This window comes from Zonotrichia albicollis, chromosome W (assembly GCF_047830755.1).
Source record: "Zonotrichia albicollis isolate bZonAlb1 chromosome W, bZonAlb1.hap1, whole genome shotgun sequence".
Taxonomy (NCBI): Eukaryota; Metazoa; Chordata; class Aves; order Passeriformes; family Passerellidae; genus Zonotrichia; species Zonotrichia albicollis.
This window is the reverse complement of record NC_133859.1, coordinates 33,603,513-33,624,646: the sequence shown is the minus strand read 5'-3', so window position 1 is coordinate 33,624,646 and position 21,134 is coordinate 33,603,513.

The following is a 21,134-nucleotide window of genomic DNA, read 5'->3' as shown; positions in this document are numbered from 1 at the left end:
GAAAAGGGCCGTAGTTTGTGTTTGGGGACCTGTGGCTGGGAGTGGCCGGCTGGCTCCTGAAAATCCACGATACGCAGGATGGTTCCCAGATGAATGGTGGCACCAGTGCCAAGTCCGGCTGGTTTGATAGAGCCGAGGTGCTCCTGCAATCTGCCACCCAGAAGCGGGGCAGGTGAGTTTTGTTTGGCAGGGAAAATGGCCGTGTATTGTGTTTGGTGGCCTGTGGCTCTGAGTGGCCGGCTGGCTCCTGAAAATCCACGATACGCAGGATGGTTCCCAGACCCAAAGGGGGACCAGTGCCAAGTCCGGCTGGTTTGGTATTACCAAGTGGCTCCTGCAATCTACCATCCAGAAGCGGGGCAGCTGAGTTTTTTTTCCAGGGAAAAGGGCCGTGGTTTGTGTTTGGGGGCCTGTGGCTGGGAGTGGCCGGCTGGCTCCTGAAAATCCACGATACGCAGGATGGTTCCCAGATGAATGGTGGCACCAGTGCCAAGTCCGGCTGGTTTGATAGAGCCGAGGTGCTCCTGCAATCTGCCACCCAGAAGCGGGGCAGGTGAGTTTTGTTTGGCAGGGAAAATGGCCGTGTATTGTGTTTGGGGGCCTGTGGCTCTGAGTGGCCGGCTGGCTCCTGAAAATCCACGATACTCAGGATGGTTCCCAGACCCAAAGGGGGACCAGTGCCGAGTCGGGCTGGTTTGATAGAGCCAAATGGCTTCTGCAATCTGCCAGCCAGAAGCGGGGTGGGTGAGTTTTGTTTTCCAGGGAAAAGGGCTGTGGTTTGTGGTTGGGGGCCTGTGACTGGGAGTGGCCGGCTGGCTCCTGAAAATCCACCATACACAGGATGGTTCCCAGACCCAAGGGGGCACCAGTGCCGAGTCGGATTGGTTTGATAGTACCAAGTGGCTCCTGCAATGTGCCAGCCAGAAGATGGGCAGGTCAGTTTTACTTCCAGGGAAAAGGGCCGTAGTTTGTGTTTGGGGACCTGTGGCTGGGAGTGGACGGCTGGCTCCTGAAAATCCACGATACGCAGGATGGTTCCCAGATGAACGGTGGCACCAGTGCCGAGTCGGATTGGTTTGATAGTAACAAGTGGCTCCTGCAATCTGCCAGCCAAAAGACGGGCAGGTCAGTTTTACTTCCAGGGAAATGGGCCGTAGTTTGTGTTTCGGGCCCTGTGGTTGGGAGTGGCCGGCTGGCTCCTGAAAATCCACGATACGCAGAATGGTTCCCAGATGAACGGTGGCACCAGTGCCGAGTCGGATTGGTTTGATAGTAACAAGTGGCTCCTGCAATCTGCCAGCCAAAAGACGGGCAGGTCAGTTTTACTACCAGGGAAAAGGGTCGTAGTTTCTGTTTCGGGGCCTGTGGCTGGGAGTGGCCGGCTGGCTCCTGAAAATCCACGATACGCAGGATGGTTCCCAGATGAATGGTGGCACCAGTGCCAAGTCCGGCTGGTTTGATAGAGCCGAGGTGCTCCTGCAATCTACCACCCAGAAGCGGGGCAGGTGAGTTTTGTTTGGCAGGGAAAATGGCCGTGTATTGTGTTTGGGGGCCTGTGGCTCTGAGTGGCCGGCTGGCTCCTGAAAATCCACGATACGCAGGATGGTTCCCAGACCCAAAGGGGGACCAGTGCCGAGTTGGGCTGGTTTGATATTACCAAGTGGCTCCTGCAATCTACCATCCAGAAGCGGGGCAGCTGAGTTTTTTTTCCAGGGAATAGGGCCGTGGTTTGCGTTTGGGGGCCTGTGGCTGGGAGTGGCCGGCTGGCACTTGAAAATCCACCATACACAGGATGGTTCCCAGATGAAAGGTGGCACCAGTGCCAAGTCGGGCTGGTTTGATAGAGCCAAATGGCTTCTGCAATCTGCCAGCCAGAAGCGAGCTGGGTGAGTTTTGTTTTCCAGGGAAAATGGCCGTGGTTTGTGTTTGGGGGTATGTGGTTGGGAGTGGCCGGCTGGCTCCTGAAAATCCACGATACGCAGGATGGTTCCCAGACCCAAGGGGGGACCAGTACCAAGTCGGGCTGGTTTGATAGGGCCAAGTGGCTCCTGCAATCTGCCAGCCAGAAGCGGGGCGGGTGAGTTTTTTGTCCCAGGGAAATAGGCCGTGGTTTGTGTTGGGGGGCCTGTGGCTGGGAGTGACCAGCTGGCTCCTGAAAATCCACGATACGCAGGATGGTTCCCAGATGAACGTTGGCACCAGTGCCGAGTCGGATTGGTTTGATAGTAACAAGTGGCTCCTGCAATCTGCCAGCCAAAAGACGGGCAGGTCAGTTTTACTTCCAGGGAAATGGGCCGTAGTTTGTGTTTCGGGGCCTGTGGCTGGGAGTGGCCGGCTGGCTCCTGAAAATCCACGATACGCAGTATGGTTCCCAGATGAACGGTGGCACCAGTGCCGAGTCGGATTGGTTTGATACTACCAAGTGGCTCCTGCAATCTGCCAGCCAAAAGACGGGCAGGTCAGTTTTACTTCCAGGGAAAAGGGCCGTAGTTTGTGTTTGGGGGCCTGTGGCTGGGAGTGGCCGGCTGGCTCCTGGAAATCCACGATACGCAGGATGGTTCCCAGATGAAAGTGGTACCAGTGCCAAGTCCGGCTGGTTTGATAGAGCCAAGTGGCTCCTGCAATCTACCAGCCAGAAGCGGGGAGGGTGAGTTTTGTTTGGCAGGGAAAATGGCCGTGTTTTGTGTTTGGTGGCCTGTGGCTGGGAGTGGCCGGCTGGCTCCTGAAAATCCACGATACGCAGGATGGTTCCCAGACCCAAAGGGGGACCAGTGCCGAGTCGGGCTGGTTTGATATTACCAAGTGGCTCCTGCAATCTACCATCCAGAAGCGGGGCAGCTGAGTTTTTTTTCCAGGGAAAAGGGCCTTGGTTTTTGTTTGGGGGCCTGTGTTTTGGAGTGGCCGGCTGGCTCCTGAAAATCCACGATACACAGGATGGTTCCCAGATGAACGGTGGCACCTGTGCCGAGTCGGATTGGTTTGATAGTACGAAGTGGCTCCTGCAATCTGCCAGCCAGAAGATGGGCAGGTCAGTTTTACTTCCAGGGAAATGGGCCGTAGTTTGTGTTTCGGGGCCTGTGGCTGGGAGTGGCCGGCTGGCTCCTGAAAATCCACGATACGCATAATGGTTCCCAGACCCAAGGGGGCACCAGTGCCGAGTCGGGCTGGTTTGACCGTACCAAGTGGCTCCTGCAATCTGCCAGCCAGAAGATGGGCAGGTCAGTTTTACTTCCAGGGAAAAGGGCCGTAGTTTGTGTTTGGGGACCTGTGGCTGGGAGTGGCCGGCTGGCTCCTGGAAATCCACAATACGCAGAATGGTTCCCAGATGAACGGTGGCACCAGTGCCGAGTCGGATTAGTTTGATAGTACCAAGTGGCTCCTGCAATCTGCCAGCCAAAACAAGGGCAGGTCAGTTTTACTTCCAGGGAAAAGGGCCGTAGTTTGTGTTTGGGGGCCTGTGGCTGGGAGTGGCCGGCTGGCTCCTGGAAATCCAGGATTTGCAGGATGGTTCCCAGATGAAAGTGGCACCAGTGCCAAGTCAAGCTGGTTTGATAGAGCCAAGTGGCTTCTGCAATCTGCCAGCCAGCAGCGGGGTGGGTGAGTATTGTTTTCCAGGGAAAATGGCCGTGGTTTGTGTTTGGGGGTATGTGGTCGGGAGTGGCCGGCTGGCTCCTGAAAATCCACGATACGCAGGATGGTTCCCAGACCCAAGGGGGGACCAGTACCAAGTCGGGCTGGTTTCATAGGGCCAAGTGGCTCCTGATATCTGCCAGCCCGAAGCGGGGCGGGTGAGTTTTTTTTGCCAGGGAAAAGGGCCGTAGTTTTTGTTCGACGGCCTGTGGCTGGGAGTGGCCGGCTGGCTCCTGAAAATCCACGATATGCAGGATGATTCCCAGACCCAAGGGGGCACCAGTGCCGAGTCGGGCTGGTTTGATAGAGCAGTGCCTCCTGCAATCTGCCAGCCAGAAGCAGGGAGGGTGAGTTTTGTTTGCCAGGGAAAAGGGCCGTGGTTTGTGTTCAGGGGCCTGTGGCTGGGAGTGGCCGGCTGGCTCCTGAAAATCCACGATACGCAGGATGGTTCCCAGATGAAAGTGGCACCAGTGCCAAGTCGGGCTGGTTTGATAGAGCCAAGTGGCTCCTGCAATCTGCCAGCCAGAAGCGGGGCGGGTGAGTTTTGTTTGCCAGGGAAAAGGGCCGTGGTTTGTGTTCGGGGGCCTGTGGCTGGGAGTTGCTGGCTGGCTCCTGAAAATCCACGATACGCAGGATGATTCCCAACCCAAGGTGGCACCAGTGCCATGTCGGACTAGTAAGATTGTACAAAGTGGCTCGTGCAATCTACCATCCAGAAGCGGGGGAGCTGAGTTTTTTTTCCAGGGAAAAGGGCCATGGTTTGTGTTCAGGGGCCTGTGGCTGGGAGTGGCCGGCTGGCTCCTGAAAATCCACGATACGCAGGATGGTTCCCAGATGAACGGTGGCACCAGTGCCGAGTCGGATTGGTTTGATAGTACCAAGTGGCTCCTGCAATCTGCCAGCCAAAAGACGGGCAGGTCAGTTTTACTTCCAGGGAAAAGGGCCGTAGTTTGTGTTTGGGGGCCTGTGGCTGGGAGTGGCCGGCTGGCTCCTGAAAATCCACGATACGCAGGATGGTTCCCAGATGAATGGTGGCACCAGTGCCAAGTCCGGCTGGTTTGATAGAGCCGAGGTACTCCTGCAATCTGCCACCCAGAAGCGGGGCAGGTGAGTTTTGTTTGGCAGGGAAAATGGCCGTTTATTGTGTTTGGTGGCCTGTGGCTATGAGTGGCCGGCTGGCTCCTGAAAATCCACGCCGCGCAGGATGGTTCCCAGACCCAAAGTGGCACCAGTGCCAAGTCCGGCTGGTTTGGTATTACCAAGTGGCTCCTGCAATCTACCATCCAGAAGCGGGGCAGCTGAGTTTTTTTTCCAGGGAAAAGGGCTGTAGTTTGTGTTTGGGGGCCTGTGGCCGGGAGTGGCCGGCTGGCTCCTGAAAATCCACCATACACAGGATGGTTCCCAGATGAAAGGTGGCACCAGTGCCGAGTCGGATTGGTTTGATAGTACAAAGTGGCTCCTGCAATCTGCCAGCCAGAAGATGGGCCAGTCATTGTTACTTCCAGGGAAATGGGCCGTAGTTTTTGTTTCGGGGCCTGTGGCTGGGAGTGGCCGGCTGGCTCCTGAAAATCCACGATACGCAGGATGGTTCCCAGACCCAAGGGGGCACCAGTGCCGAGTCGGATTGGTTTGATAGTACCAAGTGGCTCCTGCAATCTGCCAGCCAGAAGATGGGCAGGTCAGTTTTACTTCCAGGGAAAAGGGCCGTAGTTTGTGTTTGGGGACCTGTGGCTGGAAGTGGACGGCTGGCTCCTGAAAATCCACGATACGCAGGATGGTTCCCAGATGAACGGTGGCACCAGTGCCGAGTCGGATTGGTTTGATAATACCAAGTGGCTCCTGCAATCTGCCAGCCAAAAGACGGGCAGGTCAGTTTTACTTCCAGGGAAATGGGCCGTAGTTTTTGTTTCGGGGCCTGTGGCTGGGAGTGGCCGGCTGGCTCCTGAAAATCCACGATACGCAGAATGGTTCCCAGATGAACGGTGGCACCAGTGCCGAGTCGGATTGGTTTGATAGTACCAAGTGGCTCCTGCAATCTGCCAGCCAAAAGACGGGCAGGTCAGTTTTACTTCCAGGGAAAAGGGCCGTAGTTTGTGTTTGGGGGCCTGTGGCTGGGAGTGGCCGGCTGGCTCCTGAAAATCCACGATACGCAGGATGGTTCCCAGATGAATGGTGGCACCAGTGCCAAGTCTGGCTGGTTTGATAGAGCCGAGGTGCTCCTGCAATCTGCCACCCAGAAGCGGGGCAGGTGAGTTTTGTTTGGCAGGGAAAATAGCCGTGTATTGTGTTTGGGGGCCTGTGGCTCTGAGTGGCCGGCTGGCTCCTGAAAATCCACGATACGCAGGATGGTTCCCAGACCCAAAGGGGGACCAGTGCCGAGTCGGGCTGGTTTGATAGAGCCAAATGGCTTCTGCAATCTGCCAGCCAGAAGCGGGGTGGGTGAGTTTTTTTTCCAGGGAAAAGGGCTGTGGTTTGTGTTTGGGGGCCTGTGGTTGGGAGTGGCCGGCTGGTTCCTGAAAATCCACCATACACAGGATGGTTCCCAGACCCAAGGGGGCACCAGTGCCGAGTCGGATTGGTTTGATAGTACCAAGTGGCTCCTGCAATCTGCCAGCCAGAAGATGGGCAGGTCAGTTTTACTTCCAGGGAAAAGGGCCGTAGTTTGTGTTTGGGGACCTGTGGCTGGGAGTGGCCCGCTGGCTCCTGAAAATCCACGATACGCCGGATGGTTCCCAGATGAACGGTGGCACCAGTGCCGAGTCGGATTGGTTTGATAGTAACAAGTAGCTCCTGCAATCTGCCAGCCAAAAGACGGGAAGGTCAGTTTTACTTCCAGGGAAATGGGCCGTAGTTTGTGTTTCGGGGCCTGTGGCTGGGAGTGGCCGGCTGGCTCCTGAAAATCCACGATACGCAGAATGGTTCCCAGATGAACGGTGGCACCAGTGCCGAGTCGGATTGGTTTGATAGTACCAAGTGGCTCCTGCAATCTGCCAGCCAAAAGACGGGCAGGTCAGTTTTACTTCCAGGGAAAAGGGCCGTAGTTTGTGTTTCGGGGCCTGTGGCTGGGAGTGGCCGGCTGGCTCCTGAAAATCCACGATACGCAGGATGGTTCCCAGATGAATGGTGGCACCAGTGCCAAGTCCGGCTGGTTTGATAGAGCCGAGGTGCTCCTGCAATCTGCCACCCAGAAGCGGGGCAGGTGAGTTTTGTTTGGCAGGGAAAATGGCCAGGTATTGTGTTTGGGGGCCTGTGGCTCTGAGTGGCCGGCTGGCTCCTGAAAATCCACGATACGCAGGATGGTTCCCAGACCCAAGAGGGACCAGTGCCGAGTCGGGCTGGTTTGATATTACCAAGTGGCTCCTGCAATCTACCATCCAGAAGCGGGGTGGGTGAGTTTTTTTTCCAGGGAATAGGGCCGTGGTTTGTGTTTGGGGGCCTGTGGCTGGGAGTGGCCGGCTGGCTCCTGAAAATCCACCATACACAGGATGGTTCCCAGATGAAAGGTGGCACCAGTGCCGAGTCGGATTGGTTTGATAGTACCAAGTGGCTCCTGCAATCTGCCAGCCAAAAGACGGGCAGGTCAGTTTTACTTCACGGGAAAAGGGCCGTAGTTTGTGTTTGGGGACCTGTGGCTGGGAGAGGCCGGCTGGCTCCTGGAAATCCACGATACGCAGGAAGGTTCCCAGATGAAAGTGGCACCAGTGCCAAGTCGGGCTGCTTTGATAGAGCCAAGTGGCTCCTGCAATCTACCAGTCAGAAGCGGGGTGGGTGAGTTTTGTTTGCCAGGGCAAAGGGCCGTGGTTTGTGTTCGGGGGCCTGTGGCTGGGAGTGGCCGGCTGGCTCCTGAAAATCCACGATACGCAGGACGGTTCCCAGATGAAAGGTGGCACCAGTGCCAAGTCGGGCTGGTTTGATAGAGCCAAATGGCTTCTGCAATCTGCCAGCCAGAAGCGGGCTGGGTGAGTTTTGTTTTCCAGGGAAAATGGCCGTGGTTTGTGTTCGGGGGTATGTGGTTGGGAGTGGCCGGCTGGCTCCTGAAAATCCACGATACGCAGGATGGTTCCCAGACCCAAGGGGGGACCAGTACCAAGTCGGGCTGGTTTGATAGGGCCAAGTGGCTCCTGCAATCTGCCAGCCAGAAGCGGGGCAGGTGAGTTTTTTTTCCCAGGGAAAAGGGCCGTGATTTGTGTTGGGGGGCCTGTGGCTGGGAGTGGCCAGCTGGCTCCTGAAAATCCACGCCGCGCAGGATGGTTCCCAGACCCAAGGGGGGACCAGTGCCGAGTCGGGCTGGTTTGATAGAGCAGTGCCTCCTGCAATCTGCCAGCCAGAAGCAGGGCGGGTGAGTTTTGTTTGCCAGGGAAAAGGGCCGTGGTTTGTGTTCGGGGCCCTGTGGCTGGGAGTGGCCGGCTGGCTCCTGAAAATCCACGATATGCAGGATGATTCCCAGACCCAAGGGGGCACCAGTGCCAAGTCGGGCTGGTTTGATAGAGCAGTGCCTCCTGCAATCTGCCAGCTAGAAGCAGGGCGGGTGAGTTTTGTTTGCCAGGGAAAAGGGCCGTGGTTTGTGTTCGGGGGCCTGTGGCTGGGAGTGGCCGGCTGGCTCCTGAAAATCCACGATAAGCAGGGTGATTCCCAACCCAAGGTGGCACCAGTGCCAAGTCGGACTGGTAAGATTGTACAAAGTGGCTCATGCTATCTACCATCCAGAAGCGGGGGAGCTGAGTTTTTTTTCCAGGGAAAAGGGCCGTGGTTTGTGTTCAGGGGCCTGTGGCTGGGAGTTGCTGGCTGGCTCCTGAAAATCCACGATACGCAGGATGGTTCCCAAATGAAAGGTGGCACCAGTGCCGAGTCGGGCTGCTTTGAAAGTACCAAGTGCCTCCTGCAATCTGCCAGCCAGAAGATGGGCAGGTCAGTTTTACTTCCAGGGAAAAGGGCCGTAGTTTCTGTTTGGGGACCTGTGGCTGGGAGTGGCCGGCTGGCTCCTGAAAATCCACGATACGCAGGATGGTTCCCAGATGAACGGTGGCACCAGTGCCGAGTCGGATTGGTTTGATAGAGCCAAGTGGCTCCTGCAATCTGCCAGCCAAAAGACGGGCAGGTCAGTTTTACATTCAGGGAAGAGGGCCGTAGTTTGTGTTTGGGGGCCTGTGGCTGGGAGTGGCCGGCAGGCTCCTGAAAACCCACGATACGCAGGATGGTTCCCAGATGAATGGTGGCACCAGTGCCAAGTCCGGCTGGTTTGGTAGAGCCGAGGTGCTCCTGCAATCTGCCACCAAGAAGCGGGGCAGGTGAGTTTTGTTTGGCAGGGAAAATGGCCGTGTATTGTGTTTGGGGGCCTGTGGCTGGGAGTGGCCGGCTGGCTCCTGAAAATCCACGATACGCAGGATGGTTCCCAGATGAAAGTGGCACCAGTGCCAAGTCGGGCTGGTTTGATAGAGCCAAGTGGCTCCTGCAATCTACCAGCCAGAAGCGGGGTGGGTGAGTTTTGTTTGCCAGGGCAAAGGGCCGTGGTTTGTGTTTGGGGACCTGTGGCTGGGAGTGGCCGGCTGGCTCCTGAAAATCCACGATACGCAGGACGGTTCCCAGATGAAAGGTGGCACCAGTGCCAAGTCGGGCTGGTTTGATAGAGCCAAATGACTTCTGCAATCTGCCAGCCAGAAGCGGGGTGGATGAGTTTTGTTTTCCAGGGAAAATGGCCGTGGTTTGTGTTTGGGGGTATGTGGTTGGGAGTGGCCGGCTGGCTCCTGAAAATCCACGATACGCAGGATGGTTCCCTGACCCAAGGGGGGACCAGTACCAAGTCGGGCTGGTTTGATAGGGCCAAGTGGCTCCTGCAATCTGCCAGCCAGAAGCGGGGCGGGTGAGTTTTTTTCCCAGGGAAAAGGGCCGTGGTTTGTGTTCGGGGGCCTGTGACTGGGAGTGGCCAGCTGGCTTCTGAAAATCCACGCCGCGCAGGATGGTTCCCAGACCCAAGGGGGGACCAGTGCCGAGTCGGGCTGGTTTGATAGTACCAAGTGGCTCCTGCAATCTACCATCCAGAAGCGGGGCAGCTGAGTTTTTTTTCCAGGGAAAAGGGCTGTAGTTTGTGTTTGGGGGCCTGTGGCTGGGAGTGGCCGGCTGGCTCCTGAAAATCCACGATACGCAGGATGGTTCCCAGACCCAAGGGGGCACCAGTGCCGAGTCGGGCTGGTTTGATAGAGCAGTGCCTCCTGCAATCTGCCAGCCAGAAGCAGGGCAGGTGAGTTTTGTTTGGCAGGGAAAATGGCCGTGTTTTGTTTTTGGTGGCCTGTGGCTCTGACTGGCCGGCTGGCTCCTGAAAATCCACGATACGCAGGATGGTTCCCAGACCCAAAGGGGGACCAGTGCTGAGTCGGGCTGGTTTGATATTACCAAGTGGCTCCTGCAATCTACCATCCAGAAGCGGGGCAGCTGAGTTTTGTTTTCCAGGGAAAAGGGCCGTAGTTTGTGTTTGGGGGCCTTGTGGCTGGGAGTGGCCGGCTGTCTTCTGAAAATCCACGATACACAGGATGGTTCCCAGATGAACGGTGGCACCTGTGACGCGTCGGATTGGTTTGATAGTACCAAGTGGCTCCTGCAATCTGCCATCCAGAAGATGGGCAGGTCAGTTTTACTTCCAGGGAAATGTGCCGTAGTTTGTGTTTCGGGGCCTGTGGCTGGGAGTGGCCGGCTGGCTCCTGAAAATCCACGATACGCAGGATGGTTCCCAGACCCAAGGGGGCACCAGTGCCGAGTCGGGCTGGTTTGATCGTACCAAGTGGCTCCTGCAATCTGCCAGCCAGAAGATGGGCAGGTCAGTTTTACTTCCAGGGAAAATGGCTGTAGTTTGTGTTTGGGGACCTGTGGCTGGGAGTGGCCGGCTGGCTTCTGGAAATCCACGATACGCAGGATGGTTCCCAGATGAAAGTTGCACCAGTGCCAAGTGGGGCTGGTTTGATAGAGCCAAGTGGCTTCTGCAATCTGCCAGCCAGCAGCGGGGTGGGTGAGTATTGTTTTCCAGGGAAAATGGCCGTGGTTTGTGTTTGGGGGTATGTGGTTGGGAGTGGCCGGCTTGCTCCTGAAAATCCACGATACGCAGGATGGTTCCCAGACCCAAGGGGGGACCAGTACCAAGTCGGGTTGGTTTGATAGGGCCAAGTGGCTCCTGCAATTTGCCAGCCAGAAGCGGGGCGGGTGAGTTTTTTTTCCCAGGGAAAAGGGCCGTGGTTTGTGTTCGGGGGCCTGTGACTGGGCGTGGCCAGCTGGCTCCTGAAAATCCACGCCGCGCAGGATGGTTCCCAGACCCAAGGGGGCACCAGTGCCGAGTCGGGCTGGTTTGATAGAGCAGTGCCTCCTGCAATCTGCCAGCCAGAAGCAGGGCGGGTGAGTTTTGTTTGCCAGGGAAAAGGGCCGTGGTTTGTGTTCGGGGCCCTGTGGCTGGGAGTGGCCGGCTGGCTCCTGAAAATCCCCGATATGCAGGATGATTCCCAGACCCAAGGGGGAACCAGTGCCAAGTCGGGCTGGTTTGATAGAGCAGTGCCTCCTGCAATCTGCCAGCCAGAAGCAGGGCGGGTGAGTTTTGTTTGCCAGGGAAAAGGGCCGTGGTTTGTGTTCGGGGGCCTGTGGCTGGGAGTGGCCGGCTGGCTCCTGAAAATCCACGATAAGCAGGGTGATTCCCAACCCAAGGTGGCACCAGTGCCAAGTCGGACTGGTAAGATTGTACAAAGTGGCTCATGCTATCTACCATCCAGAAGCGGGGGAGCTGAGTTTTTTTTCCAGGGAAAAGGGCCGTGGTTTGTGTTCAGGGGCCTGTGGCTGGGAGTTGCTTGCTGGCTCCTGAAAATCCACGATACGCAGGATGGTTCCCAAATGAAAGGTGGCACCAGTGCCGAGTCGGGCTGGTTTGATAGAGCCAAGTGGCTCCTGCAATCTACCAGCCAGAAGCGGGTTGGGTGAGTTTTGTTTGCCAGGGCAAAGGGCCGTGGTTTGTGTTTGGGGACCTGTGGCTGGGAGTGGCCGGCTGGCTCCTGAAAATCCACGATACGCAGGACGGTTCCCAGATGAAAGGTGGCACCAGTGCCAAGTCGGGCTGGTTTGATAGAGCCAAATGACTTCTGCAATCTGCCAGCCAGAAGCGGGGTGGATGAGTTTTGTTTTCCAGGGAAAATGGCCGTGGTTTGTGTTTGGGGGTATGTGGTTGGGAGTGGCCGGCTGGCTCCTGAAAATCCACGATACGCAGGATGGTTCCCTGACCCAAGGGGGGACCAGTACCAAGTCGGGCTGGTTTGATAGGGCCAAGTGGCTCCTGCAATCTGCCAGCCAGAAGCGGGGCGGGTGAGTTTTTTTCCCAGGGAAAAGGGCCGTGGTTTGTGTTCGGGGGCCTGTGACTGGGAGTGGCCAGCTGGCTTCTGAAAATCCACGCCGCGCAGGATGGTTCCCAGACCCAAGGGGGGACCAGTGCCGAGTCGGGCTGGTTTGATAGTACCAAGTGGCTCCTGCAATCTACCATCCAGAAGCGGGGCAGCTGAGTTTTTTTTCCAGGGAAAAGGGCCGTAGTTTGTGTTTGGGGGCCTGTGGCTGGGAGTGGCCGGCTGGCTCCTGAAAATCCACGATACGCAGGATGGTTCCCAGACCCAAGGGGGCACCAGTGCCGAGTCGGGCTGGTTTGATAGAGCAGTGCCTCCTGCAATCTGCCAGCCAGAAGCAGGGCAGGTGAGTTTTGTTTGGCAGGGAAAATGGCCGTGTTTTGTGTTTGGTGGCCTGTGGCTCTGACTGGCCGGCTGGCTCCTGAAAATCCACGATACGCAGGATGGTTCCCAGACCCAAAGGGGGACCAGTGCCGAGTCGGGCTGGTTTGATATTACCAAGTGGCTCCTGCAATCTACCATCCAGAAGCGGGGCAGCTGAGTTTTTTTTCCAGGGAAAAGGGCCTTGGTTTGTGTTTGGGGGCCTGTGGCTGGGAGTGGCCGGCTGGCTCCTGAAAATCCACGATACACAGGATGGTTCCCAGATGAACGGTGGCACCTGTGCCGAGTCGGATTGGTTTGATAGTACGAAGTGGCTCCTGCAATCTGCCAGCCAGAAGATGGGCAGGTCAGTTTTACTTCCAGGGAAATGGGCCGTAGTTTGTGTTTGGGGGCCTGTGGCTGGGAGTGGCCGGCTGGCTCCTGAAAATCCACGATACGCAGGATGGTTCCCAGACCCAAGGGGGCACCAGTGCCGAGTCGGGCTGGTTTGATCGTACCAAGTGGCTCCTGCAATCTGCCAGCCAGAAGATGGGCAGGTCAGTTTTACTTCCAGGGAAAAGGGCCGTAGTTTGTGTTTGGGGACCTGTGGCAGGGAGTGGCCGGCTGGCTCCTGGAAATCCACAATACGCAGAATGGTTCCCAGATGAACGGTGGCACCAGTGCCGAGTCGGATTGGTTTGATAGTACCAAGTGGCTCCTGCAATCTGCCAGCCAGAAGACGGGCAGGTCAGTTTTACTTCCAGGGAAAAGGGCCGTAGTTTGTGTTTGGGGGCCTGTGGCTGGGAGTGGCCGGCTGGCTCCTGGAAATCCAGGATTTGCAGGATGGTTCCCAGATGAAAGTGGGACCAAAGCCAAGTCGGGCTGGTTTGATAGAGCCAAGTGGCTCCTGCAATCTACCAGCCAGAAGCGGGGTGGGTGAGTTTTGTTTGCCAGGGCAAAGGGCCGTGGTTTGTGTTCGGGGGCCTGTGGCTGGGAGTGGCCGGCTGGCTCCTGAAAATCCACGATACGCAGGATGGTTCCCAGATGAATGGTGGCACCAGTGCCAAGTACGGCTGGTTTGGTAGAGCCGAGGTGCTCCTGCAATCTGCCACCCAGAAGCGGGGCGAGTTAGTTTTGTTTGCCAGGGAAAAGGGCCGTGGTTGGTGTTTGGTGGCCTGTGGCTCTGAGTGGCCGGCTGGCTCCTGAAAATCCACGATACGCAGGATGGTTCCCAGACCCAAAGGGGGACCAGCTCCGAGTCGGGCTGGTTTGATATTACCAAGTGGCTCCTGCAATCTACCATCCAGAAGCGGGGCAGCTGAGTTTTTTTTCCAGGGAAAAGGGCCTTGGTTTGTGTTAGGGGGCCTGTGGCTGGGAGTGGCCGGCTGGCTCCTGAAAATCCACGATACACAGGATGGTTCCCAGATGAACGGTGGCACCAGTGCCGAGTCGGATTGGTTTGATAGTACCAAGTGGCTCCTGCGATCTGCCTGCCAGAAGATGGGCAGGTCAGTTTTACTTCCAGGGAAAAGGGTCGTAGTTTGTGTTTGGGGGCCTGTGCCTGGGAGTGGCAGGCTGCCTCCTGGAAATCCACAATACGCAGGATGGTTCCCAGATGAAAGTGGCCCCAGTGCCAAGTCGGGCTGGTTTGATAGAGCCAAGTGGCTTCTGCAATCTGCCAGCCAGCAGCGGAGTGGGTGAGTATTGTTTTCCAGGGAAAATGGCCGTGGTTTGTGTTTGGGGGTATGTGGTTGGGAGTGGCCGGCTGGCTCCTGAAAATCCACGATACGCAGGATGGTTCCCAGACCCAAGGGGGGACCAGTACCAAGTCGGGCGGGTTTCATAGGGCCAAGTGGCTCCTGCAATCTGCCAGCCAGAAGCGGGGCGGGTGAGTTTTTTTTGCCAGGGAAAAGGGCCGTAGTTTTTGTTCGAGGGCCTGTGGCTGGGAGTGGCCGGCTGGCTCCTGAAAATCCACGATATGCAGGATGATTCCCAGACCCAAGGGGGCACCAGTGCCAAGTCGGGCTGGTTTGATAGAGCAGTGCCTCCTGCAATCTGCCAGCCAGAAGCAGGGCGGGTGAGTTTTGTTTGCCAGGGAAAAGGGCCGTGGTTTGTGTTCGGGGGCCTGTGGCTGGGAGTGGCCGGCTGGCTCCTGAAAATCCACGATACGCAGGATGATTCCCAACCCAAGGTGGCACCAGTGCCAAGTCGGACTGGTAAGATTGCACAAAGTGGCTCATGCTATCTACCATCCAGAAGCGGGGGAGCTGAGTTTTTTTTCCAGGGAAAAGGGCCGTGGTTTGTGTTCAGGGGCCTGTGGCTGGGAGTGGCCGGCTGGCTCCTGTAAATCCACGATACGCAGGATGGTTCCCAGATGAAAGTGGCACCAGTGCCAAGTCGGGCTGGTTTGATAGAGGCAAGTGGCTCCTGCAATCTGCCAGCCAGAAGCGGGGCGGGTGAGTTTTGTTTGCCAGGGAAAAGGGCCGTGGTTTGTGTTCGGGGGCCTGTTGCTGGGAGTTGCTGGCTGGCTCCTGAAAATCCACGATACGCAGGATGATTCCCAACCCAAGGTGGCACCAGTGCCATGTCGGACTAGTAAGATTGTACAAAGTGGCTCGTGCAATCTACCATCCAGAAGCGGGGGAGCTGAGTTTTTTTTCCAGGGAATAGGGCCATGGTTTTTGTTCAGGGGCCTGTGGCTGGGAGTGGCTGGCTGGCTCCTGAAAATCCACGATACGCAGGATGGTTCCCAGATGAACGGTGGCACCAGTGCCGAGTCGGATTGGTTTGATAATACCAAGTGGCTCCTGCAATCTGCCAGCCAAAAGACGGGCAGGTCAGTTTTACTTCCAGGGAAAAGGGCCGTAGTTTTTGTTTGGGGGCCTGTGGCTGGGAGTGGCCGGCTGGCTCCTGAAAATCCACGATACACAGGATGGTTCCCAGATGAATGGTGGCACCAGTGCCAAGTCCGGCTGGTTTGATAGAGCCGAGATGCTCCTGCAATCTGCCACCCAGAAGCGGGGCAGGTGAGTTTTGTTTGGCAGGGAAACAGGCCGTGTATTGTGTTTGGTGGCCTGTGGCTCTGAGTGGCCGGCTGGCTCCTGAAAATCCACGATACGCAGGATGGTTCCCAGACCCAAAGGGGGACCAGTGCCAAGTCCGGCTGGTTTGGTATTACCAAGTGGCTCCTGCAATCTACCATCCAGAAGCGGGGCAGCTGAGTTTTTTTTCCAGGGAAAAGGGCCGTGGTTTGTATTTGGGGGCCTGTGGCTGGGAGTGGCCGGCTGGCTCCTGAAAATGCACCATACACAGGATGGTTCCCAGATGAAAGGTGGCAACAGTGCCGAGTCGGATTGGTTTGATAGTACAAAGTGGCTCCTGCAATCTGCCAGCCAGAAGATGGGCCAGTCATTGTTACTTCCAGGGAAATGGGCCGTAGTTTTTGTTTCGGGGCCTGTGGCTGGGAGTGGCCGGCTGGCTCCTGAAAATCCACGATACGCAGGATGGTTCCGAGACCCAAGGGGGCACCAGTGCCGAGTCGGATTGGTTTGATAGTACCAAGTGGCTCCTGCAATCTGCCAGCCAGAAGACGGGAAGGTCAGTTTTACTTCCAGGGAAAAGGGCCGTAGTTTGTGTTTGGGGACCTGTGGCTGGGAGTGGACGGCTGGCTCCTGAAAATCCACGATACGCAGGATGGTTCCCAGATGAACGGTGGCACCAGTGCCGAGTCGGATTGGTTTGATAATACCAAGTGGCTCCTGCAATCTGCCAGCCAAAAGACGGGCAGGTCAGTTTTACTTCCAGGGAAATGGGCCGTAGTTTTTGTTTCGGGGCCTGTGGCTGGGAGTGGCCGCCTGGCTCCTGAAAATCCACGATACGCAGAATGGTTCCCAGATGAACGGTGGCACCAGTGCCGAGTCGGATTGGTTTGATAGTACCAAGTGGCTCCTGCAATCTGCCAGCCAAAAGACGGGCAGGTCAGTTTTACTTCCAGGGAAAAGGGCCGTAGTTTTTGTTTCGGGGCCTGTGGCTGGGAGTGGCCGGCTGGCTCCTGAAAATCCACGATACGCAGGATGGTTCCCAGATGAATGGTGGCACCAGTGCCAAGTCCGGCTGGTTTGATAGAGCCGAGGTGCTCCTGCAATCTGCCACCCAGAAGCGGGGCAGGTGAGTTTTGTTTGGAAGGGAAAATGGCCGTGTATTGTGTTTGGGGGCCTGTGCCTCTGAGTGGCCGGCTGGCTCCTGAAAATCCACGATACGCAGGATGGTTCCCAGACCCAAGGGGGGACCAGTGCCGAGTCGGGCTGGTTTGATATTACCAAGTGGCTCCTGCAATCTACCATCCAGAAGCGGGGTGGGTGAGTTTTTTTTCCAGGGAATAGGGCCGTGGTTTGTGTTTGGGGGCCTGTGGCTGGGAGTGGCCGGCTGGCTCCTGAAAATCCACCATACACAGGATGGTTCCCAGATGAACGGTGGCACCAGTGCCGAGTCGGATTGGTTTGATAGTACCAAGTGGCTCCTGCAATCTGCCAGCCAAAAGACGGGCAGGTCAGTTTTACTTCACGGGAAAAGGGCCGTAGTTTGTGTTTGGGGACCTGTGGCTGGGAGAGGCCGGCTGGCTCCTGGAAATCCACGATACGCAGTATGGTTCCCAGATGAAAGTGGCACCAGTGCCAAGTCGGGCTGGTTTGATAGAGCCAAGTGGCTCCTGCAATCTGCCAGCCAGACGATGGGCAGGTCAGTTTTACTTCCAGGGAAAAGGGCCGTAGTTTGTGTTTGGGGACCTGTGGCTGGGAGTGGCCGGCTGGCTCCTTAAAATCCACGATATGCAGGATGATTCCCAACCCAAGGTGGCACCAGTGCCAAGTCGGACTGGTAAGATTGTACAAAGTGGCTCATGCTATCTACCATCCAGAAGCGGGGGAGCTGAGTTTTTTTTCCAGGGAAAAGGGCCGTGGTTTGTGTTTGGGGGCCTGTGGCTGGGAGTGGCCGGCTGGCTCCTGAAAATCCACGATACGCAGGATGGTTCCCAGATGAAAGTGGCACCAGTGCCAAGTCGGGCTTGTTTGATAGAGCCAAGTGGCTCCTGCAATCTACCAGCCAGAAGCGGGGTGGGTGAGTTTTGTTTTCCAGGGTAAACGACCGTGGTGTGTGTTCGGGGGCCTGTGGCTGGGAGTGGCCGCCTGGCTCCTGAAAATCCACGATACGCAGGACGGTTCCCAGATGAAAGGTGGCACCAGTGCCGAGTCGGATTGGTTTGATAGTACGAAGTGGCTCCTGCAATCTGCCAGCCAAAAGACGGGCAGGTCAGTTTTACTTCCACGGAAAAGGGCCTTGGTTTGTGTTTGGGGGCCTGTGGCTGGGAGTGGCCGGCTGGCTCCTGAAAATCCACGATACGCAGGATGGTTCCCAGATGAATGGTGGCACCAGTGCCCAGTCCGGCTGGTTTGGTAGAGCCGAGGTGCTCCTGCAATCTGCCACCCAGAAGCGGGGCAGGTGAGTTTTGTTTGGCAGGGAAAATGGCCGTGTTTTGTGTTTGGTGGCCTGTGGCTCTGAGTGGCCGGCTGGCTCCTGAAAATCCACGATACGCAGGATGGTTCCCAGACCCAAAGGGGGACCAGTGCCGAGTCGGGCTGGTTTGATATTACCAAGTGGCTCCTGCAATCGACCATCCAGAAGCGGGGCAGCTGAGTTTTTTTTCCAGTGAAAAGGGCCTTGGTTTGTGTTTGAGGGCCTGTGGCTGGGAGTGGCCGGCTGGCTCCTGAAAATCCACGATACGCAGGATGGTTCCCAGACCCAAGGGGGCACCAGTGCCGAGTCGGATTGGTTTGATAGTACAAAGTGGCTCCTGCAATCTGCCAGCCAGAAGATGGGCAGGTCAGTTTTACTTCCAGGGAAAAGGGCCGTAGTTTGTGTTTGGGGACCTGTGGCTGGGAGTGGCCGGCTGGCTCCTGAAAATCCACGATACGCAGGATGGTTCCCAGATGAACGGTGGCACCAGTGCCGAGTCGGATTGGTTTGATAGTACCAAGTGGCTCCTGCAATCTGCCAGCCAAAAGACGGGCAGGTCAGTTTTACTTCCAGGGAAATGGGCCGTAGTTTTTGTTTCGGGGCCTGTGGCTGGGAGTGGCCGGCTGGCTCCTGAAAATCTACGATACGCAGGATGGTTCCCAGACCCAAGGGGGCACCAGTGCCGAGTCGGGCTGGTTTGATCGTACCAAGTGGCTACTGCAATCTGCCAGCCAGAAGATGGGCAGGTCAGTTTTACTTCCAGGGAAAAGGGCCGTAGTTTGTGTTTGGGGGCCTGTGGCTGGGAGTGGCCGGCTGGCTCCTGGAAATCCACGATATGCAGGATGGTTCCCAGATGAAAGTGGCACCAGTGCCAAGTCGGGCTGGTTTGATAGAGCCAAGTGGCTCCTGCAATCTACCACCCAGAACCGGGGTGGGTGAGATTTGTTTGCCAGGGTAAAGGGCCGTGGTTTGTGTTCGGGGGCCTCTGGCTGGGAGTGGCCGGCTGGCTCCTGAAAATCCACGATACGCAGGACGGTTCCCAGATGAAAGGTGGCACCAGTGCCAAGTCGGGCTGGTTTGATAGAGCCAAATGGCTTCTGCAATCTGCCAGTCAGAAGCGGGGTGGGTGAGTTTTGTTTTCAGGGAAAATGGCCGTGGTTTGTGTTTGGGGGTATGTGGCTGGGAGTGGCCCGCTGGCTCCTGAAAATCCACCATACACAGGATGGTTCCCAGATGAGAGGTGGCACCAGTGCCGAGTCGGGCTGGTTTGATAGAGCAGTGCCTCCTGCAATCTGCCAGCCAGAAGCAGGCCGAGTGAGTTTTGTTTGCCAGGGAAAAGGGCCGTGGTTTGTGTTCGGGGGCCTGTGGCTGGGAGTGGCCGGCTGGCTCCTGAAAATCCACGATATGCAGGATGATTCCCAACCCAAGGTGGCACCAGTGCCAAGTCGGACTGGTAAGATTGTACAAAGTGGCTCATGCTATCTACCATCCAGAAGCGGGGGAGCTGAGTTTTTTTTCCAGGGAAAAGGGCCATGGTTTGTGTTCAGGGGCCTGTGGCTTGGAGTTGCCGGCTGGCTCCTGAAAATCCACGATACGCAGGATGGTTCCCAGATGAAAGGTGGCACCAGTGCAAAATCGGGCTGCTTTGATAGTACCAAGTGCCTCCTGCAATCTGCCAGCCAGAAGATGGGCAGGTCAGTTTTACTTCCAGGGAAAAGGGCCGTAGTTTGTGTTTGGGGACCTGTGGCTGGGAGTGGCCGGCTGGCTCCTGAAAATCCACGATACGCAGGATGGTTCCCAGATAAACGGTGGCACCAGTGCCGAGTCGGATTGGTTTGATAGTACCAAGTGGCTCCTGCAATCTGCCAGCCAAAAGACGGGCAGGACAGTTTTACTTCCAGGGAAAATGGCCGTGTTTTGTGTTTGGGGGCCTGTGGCTCTGAGTGGCCGGCTGGCTCCTGAAAATCCACAATACGCAGGATGGTTCCCAGATGAACAGTGGCACCAGTGCCGAGTCGGGCTGGTTTGATCGTACCAAGTGGCTCCTGCAATCTGCCAGCCAAAAGACGGGCAGGTCAGTTTTACTTCCAGGGAAAAGGGCCGTAGTTTGTGTTTGGGGACCTGTGGCTGGGAGTGGCCGGCTGGCTCCTGGAAATCCACGATACGCAGGATGGTTTCCAGATGAAAGTGGCACCAGTGCCAAGTCAGGCTGGTTTGGTAGTACCAAGTGGCTCCTGCAATCTACCAGCCAGAAGATGGGCAGGTCAGTTTTACTTCCAGGTAAAAGGGCCGTAGTTTGTCTTTGCGGGCCTGTGGCTGGGAGTGGCCAGCTGGCTCCTGAAAATCCACGATATGCAGGATGGTTCCCAGACCAAAGGTGACTCCAGTGCCAAGTCGGACTGGTTTGATAGTATCAAGTGGCTCCTTCAATTTGCCATCCAGAAGCGGGGCAGCTAAAATTTTTTTCCCGGGAAAAAGGCCCTGAAAATCCACATTACGCATGATGACTTCCAGAGCAAAGGTGGCACCAGTGTCAAGTCGGTCTGTTTTGGTAGTACCAACTGGATCCTTCAACCAGCCATCCAGAAGCAGGGGGGGTGAGTTTTTTGTGCCAGTGTCACGGGCCGTGGTTTGTGTTTGGGGGCCTGTGGCTGGGAGTGGCCAGCTGGCTCCTTAAAATCCACGATACTAAGGATGGTTCCCAGATGAAAGGTGGCACCAGTGCAAAGTCGTTCTGGTTTGATAGTACCCAGTGGCTCCTTCAGTCAGCCATCCAGAAGCGGATCCGTTGAGTTTTGTTTGCCAGGGCAAAGGGCTGTGGTTTGTGTTTGGGGGCCTGTGGCTGGGAGTGGCCGGCTGGCTCCTGAAAATCCACGCCGCGCAGGATGGTTCCCAGACCCAAGGGGGCACCAGTGCCAAGTCAGGCTGGTTTCATAGTACCAAGTGGCTCCTGGAATCTGCCATGCATAAGCCAGGGGGGTAATTTTCTTTGCAGGGAAATGGCCGAGGTTTGTGATTGGGGGCCTGTGGCTGGGAGTGCTGGCTGGCTCATCAAACTGCACGATATGCAGGATGGTTCCCAGATGAAAGGTGGCACCAGTGCCAAGTCTGGTTGGTTTGATAGAACCATGTGGCTCCTGCAATCTGCCATCCAGAAGCGGGGCGGCTGAGTTTTTTTTCAAGGGAAAAGGGCCGTCGTTTGTGTTTGGGGTCCTGTGACTTGTAGGGGCAGCTGGCTCCTGAAAATCCACGATACGCAGGATCGTTCCC